This window comes from Rhinolophus ferrumequinum, chromosome 12 (genome assembly GCF_004115265.2).
Source record: "Rhinolophus ferrumequinum isolate MPI-CBG mRhiFer1 chromosome 12, mRhiFer1_v1.p, whole genome shotgun sequence".
Lineage (NCBI taxonomy): Eukaryota > Metazoa > Chordata > Mammalia > Chiroptera > Rhinolophidae > Rhinolophus > Rhinolophus ferrumequinum.
In genome coordinates, this window is record NC_046295.1 from 8,538,965 (window position 1) to 8,546,396 (window position 7,432).

Genomic DNA, 7,432 nt, shown 5'->3' on the forward strand with positions numbered 1-7,432 from the left:
TGTTTTGAGGCAATGCTAGGAAACCTTACCTTAAAACCATCTAGACCTGTCTGACATGCAATCATGGGGAAGGGTCATTCCTTTGGGGCTTCTGGATTTTATTTTGCACTTAGTCCCCTGGAAGAGGAAAACTTGTAGTGGGTCAAAGGTCAAATCAAAGACACCGCCCCCTTCCCAGGACACAGCCTACAGGCAGCAGTGGTGATAGGGCCCATTTGCCCGTACTGGGGCCAGTGGTGTGTCTGCTTTCTAATGTTCTGAGAGTAAAGATTAATAAGAAAGTTGCAACTCCTGCCACTTACTATGAAGATTTTCCCATTTTTGACTCTGCATCTGATCCCTCACTTGTGCTGGGCCTGGTGTCCCCTGGCCCGCAGACGATCAGGCTCAATATCTCCCAGATAAGCCTCCAGCCTCTGTAGGGAAGGGGTGGTAGTTGCTGGGGTAAAGAAGCAACTTCACCCAGACCTATGTCAACCCTTGGCTTTTGTTTCCACCTTCCACGGTACCGGGTACCTTTGAGACATGACAGGTTCTAGGCGACAAGAAAACTCTCCTCTCACCTGTCTACCCTCTGCCAACACTTAGGACATTTTGGGCCCTGCTCTGTTTGTTACTACTTCTCCAGGAGCTTTCTGTCTTTCCTAGACTTCCGGAAATCTCTCTTCTACTGAAATGTTGGCCCTATGGGTTACCCTTATATTTCCTTTATTGGCATCTTAGTGAGTTTCTTTGGAGGGACAAGAGATAAACACAGGTGGCCAATACACCATGTCTAATAAGAAGGCTTCTTTGTTTTGGGAATCAAATTCAAGTTCTCTACACAGCTTTTATCCATCAGCTGGCCCCACTTACATACCCACTCTTGTCTCCCACTATTTATTCATGCAGACCTTTAACTCTAAGCAAATGCCACACCCATTTCCAACTTCATTCTTTTGTTCACATTGTTTTCTTTACTTGGTATCACTTCCTTATTTCTTTTGAATTAATTTGACCTCAAATATCACTGCTTCCATTAAGCATTCAATGACTGGTTTAGCCCATAATAACACTTGGTTCTCAAGTTTTTTTAATATCTACAGCTTGTACCACATATTCTAACCTTATTTATTTATTCATGCATTCATTCCTTTTCTCATTTGGGAATTTGTTTCTAAAAGTCTTTTGGGTGGTTTCTAAGGGAGCATAAAATACAATACTATAATTGAAACACATTAGAAGACTATGGGAAAGACAGGAAAAAGTCAGAGTGGAGATAAAATGGGGAAAAGCATGTACTACCATGTATCAAGTCCTACACTCTCAATGGGAGCACCTTAAAATTGGCTTTTCTAGCAGTCAGTATGAACAGGGAAACTTGGTCATTTATTCAAATATGAGTACCCAACATGACAGACCCCACCATGAGAGAGTTACATTATCCAGCCTTTGCTTACTGCTCACACATTGAGTTTTCATGAAGGAGACCCCAGGTTATATAATAAACAGCATTCTTAACTACACCATCTCAGAAGACCTGAGGATGGCCTCCAAGAGACTATTGTGAAAGGGTCAGTAAGCTTTCATAGCTGATATAGCAGAAGAAAACAACCACTTTCTTCCATCAAAGAATTCTTGATACCCTTGTTTCTACCAAGACACCAGACCACCAGACTTACCCAGGATGGTATTTTCACTGACACACCAGCAATGTCTCTGGGGCAATGCTTAAGTCTTGAGTTACAGGCCCCGCTGATCACTTTCACACGAATCCCTGGTTTTCTCTGAATTTCAGTTTCCTTCCTTGGAAAATGGAGCTATACTTACTCTGGCTATAATTTGAGAATCAACTGAGTTAATATTCAAACACAATGACAATTTTAAAATACTACAAAATTCAATGTATTATTATCTTCTTCTTATTATCTTCTTATTGTCTATGATTTTTTTTCCCCTGAAGTCTAAATTACCATTATGAGAAGCTGTACTGTCTAAGCTCACATGGTTTGAAGGTTCCATAACCATGACACACTACAAGGACTTACTACGAATTGGGCTGACCTACGTCTGGGAAAACAAAGCTATCTCCCACTCAACTCTGGATGCCCCGAGGTTAGAACGGAGCACCTAACACAGCAGATGCCCAGTACAGGCAGAAACGCAGCCAGTCAGGATGACAACAGTGTTCAGTGGCGAGCTGCAGAGCCCTTCCACATTCCACACACTATCTAGTCAGATGCCTACAGCAACCCAGTAAGGTTTGTATTGTTACTCTCAACTTACAGAGAAGTTAAATGAATTGTTTAAAAATCACTCCGTAAGTGGTAGGGTACTTCCAAGTCCTAAATTTTGTTCAGCATCCACCAAAATCTAAAGAGTTTGTCTAACCAGGGACAGTGGTGGGAAGTGGGATGGACAGGAGAATTCTGGGTCCTCCATTATCTGTAATAGGCCCACCCATGCACACCTACAGACACACAAACTATAAAGGACCTATGACCATCCAGTGGCTATAGCAATGACTGTGACAGCCACAAAATAATAATAATAAAAGGAAATTCTCCTTTTTTCTGGGGATGGGCTGGTCAAGTTCTTCAAATCTGGTTTAAAGCTGGATGGAGGGAAATTTGCATTATGGGATTTTTGTTGAAAACCTCGGAGTATAAAGTTCTTTATTAGAGTCTGTCTCATGCCTCCAGGAAAAGAACATTGTCTGTCTTGAGCTTTGTCTCAAATCCCTGGAGTAGAAGCCCCTCTGCTCTCAAACAAGCCACTGGAAACACTTCAGGGTAGTGGGTGGAAGGAAAAGAGAGCGATTTCCCACGACTCCCAGCACCACAAACACCAACGACTCAGTGCTTGCCCACACTGCTGAGCGCTTCGGAATCGCTCGTCTCATGGGTCACCATGAGAGGCAGGCAGCAAGACGGGGAGGAGAGAAGGCAAAATCCACTTAGGGCAGCACAGTTTTGGGCTCATAGCCACGGCCCGCATGACTGACAGGGTCCAAGACCCGGAGGAAAAGATGACCAGCACAAAGGCTTCAAGGTGGAGTTGCTAAGACTTCTGGTGCTATGGCTGGCTAGTATTTAACTCTTCCACGGAAGACAACCAAAAATGCTAATAAATATTTCCTTTTTTCTGTTTTACATTTTCAAAGCATCAAAGAATTCATCATTATCAGGCCAAATCTAAATGAAACCAGAAACCCAAAGAGATAGCTGTGATTTGAAGCTCTTTCCCCCAGGTTTTTGCTAAACTTGGCACGTTTGAGCTCCAATTTTTAAAGCCTTGTGGAACCTTGGGGAAAACACCTAAGGACCACCCAAGGTGAGAAGTCTAACATAAAAGTGTGACCCATAATTCTGTCCCGTCTCCCCCGGGAGCTGCAAAGGAAAGCTGCCACAGTGCTGAGAAGAACAGGGAGGGAAATCTTTCCCTGAAAAGTTGCACCGACAAGCCCACCCTCACTGGTGTTTGCAGCCAAATATACAAAACCTCAGGGCTGTGAATTCAGTTAAAAGTGCTCTAGATGGACAGTGGCCTCGGGTGGCAGAGGAAAGTACAGATGCTCCCTGAAGACACTCCCTCATTCCAAGCCTCAAAGAATCACCACAGATAACTTTCCAAGGGGAACAAGTGACACAATGAAAAATAACCAAGCACGCCAGGAAAAGACATCACGAGTGAGAAGCAGCAGAAACACACTCAAGGTGCCAGGCTTTCATTTAAAGCCCAGAGGGACCATATCTGACCACTCCAAGATGTGGGAACATTTTAGCCGAAAAGAGAACAGAGCATTACAATGGGGGACTGTCCCCAACTCACAGGGGCAATTGGCTGACTGGGAGCTTAGTGCCCTGACATTGAAAGTGGCTGTAAAATTAAAGATGTGCTTTGGGTGGCTCTTCTGTCCCTTCTCTGGTTCCCTCGTTTTCACTCATGCCTCAATCACAAGAGAAGCTGCTGCACTCCTTAAATTTCCAACGTGCCCGGGCCCTCTGCTGCTCCCTGAGTAATGGGCCCACCAACCCTCATTAGGGAACCCACCGAGACCTGCTCCTCTTAGAGCCCCAAGACCTGATGGGCTCCCCTAATTCATGATCCCCTCAAAACGAATCTGGCCAAAGTTCATTCCATGAAAACTAATGTTTTCTGCTAACCTGACCAGTTTGACTAATCATGATCCAAAGCCATCTTTATCTGCCTCAAGATCTTTGTGCTCTTTTCTGAATAACCATTTTCCACTTCTGTAACAGTGTCCTTGATCCCATGAGGTCTGGCTCGAAGTCCCTCTATTTTGTTGACTCCTACAACTTTCCTGAGCACTGAGGTCAACCACCCACAGCACCACCGCCCCAGGACCTCCCAGAACCAAGCAGGCACCCAGCCATGCTCCTCCAGCCGCGCTGGGCTCTGCAGCCCAGAGCCCCACCAGCCCAGAGCCCTTCCCACTTCTTTCCTTCCCATTGCCCCGACCCTGTGGATCTGAGCTTCAGTAACTTTGCCCTTCACCTTTCTTTACACTGATTTCTCCACCCAGCCTGATTTCACTGTAACACTGGCCCCACCAGGAGCATCTGAGCCCCATTGGTTCTCTAACCTCTGACCTGAGACCTAAATGCCAAGCAGCAGCAGTCATGCAAAATCGGAGACGGGAGCTTTCCAGGCAGAACAGGAAGCAGGTCCACAGGCCCCGAGGTGGGGACAAGCTTAGCAGAAACATAAAGGAGGCCAGCGCCCTGAGTGAGAGTGAAGGAGGGAGGTGTGGCAGGAGAACAGGATGTAATACTAAATAAACGTAAGTGTGTGAAAACATAGCTTGGGGATTGGCACTAGCATCTGTTCAGTAAAACTGTATTTCCTTTCCTCCTCTGTCCAGTGGTGTCCAAAGACTCCCAAACTCCTTGCACTGAAAGCTCAGTCCAATGTGGCCAGGTCATGCAGGGCCCACAGACTAGGCAACAGATTGGGTGCCACCATGATCCCATGGAAAGCTAGTGGAGGATTTCAAGCAGCAGAACATCTGTCTGAACTACATTTGTTAAAAGTCATGTTGGCTACTGTGTGGAGAATGCATTGTCCGAGCATGAGACCCATTAGGAGGCTCCTGCCTTAGGAAGGTGGGTGGGGACAGTGGCTCCAGCCAGTATTGTGGCCCTGATAGCAGTTGAACTAGAAAGAAATGAGTGGACAGGGACATATTTTGGATGTAAAGCTCACTGGACTTACTGGTGAACAGTGTAAGTCCCAGTGTCCCACTCCCCACCCCCCACCCAGACCCATGCCTCTCTGGCCTGAAACTGTTCCCCAGAACCTCAGAAGTCACTCTGTCATGTGCCTGCAGCGAGCAAGAAGGCTTGACACACTCCTGCCACCCCCACTAATAGCCCTGAGTCAGTGACTCTCAGGTTTGGTGTGTCAGTTCCCAGCTCCCCTGTGCCTTGGGTGGGCTAATTCTGAGATGTGAGTGTCCCTAAATTCCCCCATGGGACTGCGCTCCCATCTCCCACCACGCTAGCCAGCCTGCACTCACCTGTTATTAGCCCCTTGCCCTCTTTCCTCTCAGGTCTCTTCAGGCGGATGGGCCAGAAGTACCCAGCTCCCTGGTGAGATTTATGGGCACAAGGTTGGCCAAGACCCTTCTGTAGTCCTCCAGTGATGAGGGCCCAGTTCTTCTGAGTGGCTGCCTTCATTCTACTCTTCTCCATCTGAAGGGAGGTCCCAGGGTGCTGAGTTCTGGAGGAGCTAAAAGGCTTCATCTACTTAAAACATCTCCCTCTTCCCTGTGCCAGACCTAAAAATTCAATTCGAATTTCACCTCAGCTTCAGACAGTCTCTACAGTGCCCCCAGAGCAATGGGATGGAGAGAGGGTAGGGGTCCTGTGAGCCTATCAGCATCAGTGCAGGATACGCCGTTTCCGGCTTGGGTCAGAGGATTAGCAGCAAAAGAGAACCCAGCCGGTGAAAATGAGAAGAGTAAATACTCACTGTGAAAATAGTGATGATCCGGGAGTGGGGGGGCATTGAGTGGTTTTTTGTTTTTTTTCTCCTTCTCCTTAACTATACTTTTCATATTATCTAAAGTGTACAAGGTGTATGAGAAAAAGGATTTTCACAAGACGCTTATTAATCATAAGGGGAAAACTACAATTTGACCAGGAAAACTACAATTAACACACCACTTAATCAAGTGATAAAAGCAACTACAGTAACGGCACAAACAGACATTATCTGCCTCCTGATAGGACGCCCTGGGAAGAGCCCAGGGCTGCCTCTGTGGGATTCTGTCCAGTCCAATCCTGAGAGAAAGTCAGACAAGCCCAAATTCAGGGAATTCCTGCAAAACAACTGGCCCAGACTCTATAAAAAATGGCTAGGTCATAAAAGACAACACCAGAGAGGAACTATTCCAAATTAGAGGAGACTAGAGACGCAACAACCAACCCAAGGGATGCTCCAGAAAAGGACATTAGTGGGGCAATGGGGGGGATATGAATAAAGTCTGTAGGTGAAATAACAGTATTGTATCGCTGTTAACTTCCTGATTGGATCATTAGCCAGTGGTCATGGTTTTAGGAAATACGGACTAAGCACTGAGAGCTAGAGGGCATCGTGTCTGCAACTCGCTCTCAAATGCTATTCTTGAGAGGCTCTGGGGGAAGGTATATGGGAACTCTTTGTATAACTTTTCCTTACTTTTATAAGCCCCAAACAATTTCAAAATAGTAAGTTAAAAAAATTAAATCTATATAGAAAATATGTCCTTATTCACAGTTTGTGCTATAAACTGATAGGATAGATTTTTGCTGTCTGCAAAGTTCCCAACTGCTGGGGAAGAACAAGGAACAAAAGCCCTGCCCTGCCCTCCCGAGTTGTCAGAGTACCAGATACACACAAAGATCGGCCTCTAAGGGGCTGAAAGATAAGTGCTGATAAGGCCTGCAGGTCATCTTCGTCAGCCTGCGGCCCCCCAGCTAGCTGAGAGGAGCCCAACTCTTCCAGAGCTCTGTCCGACATAAGCCAGAGCAGAGCGAGTTTCTTTTAAGTTGAAAGCTGCAGCTGGTGCTTCCCCCAGGATCGGAGCAGCCCCTGGGCAGAGTGCCCGCAAGAGTGATGGCACTGCTGGGCCTCTTCCCAGGGAGGCCAGAAAGGTCACTGCCAAAATCTTCTTCAGATTTACAGGAATGGCATTCTGTTTGGATAGGTTCAGGAAACCAGAAATGGTGTCGGGGGGCACTTGATTTATCCGGGGGCATCACTTCATAAGTTATAGAAATGACTAACCACTATGCCGTACACCTGAAACTAATATAAGACCGTGTCTCCCCGAAAATAAGACCTAGCTGGACCATCAGCTCTAATACGTCTTTTGGAGCAAAAATTAATATAAGACGGTCTTATATTAATTTTTGCTCCAAAAGACGCATTAGAGCTGATGGTCCAGCTA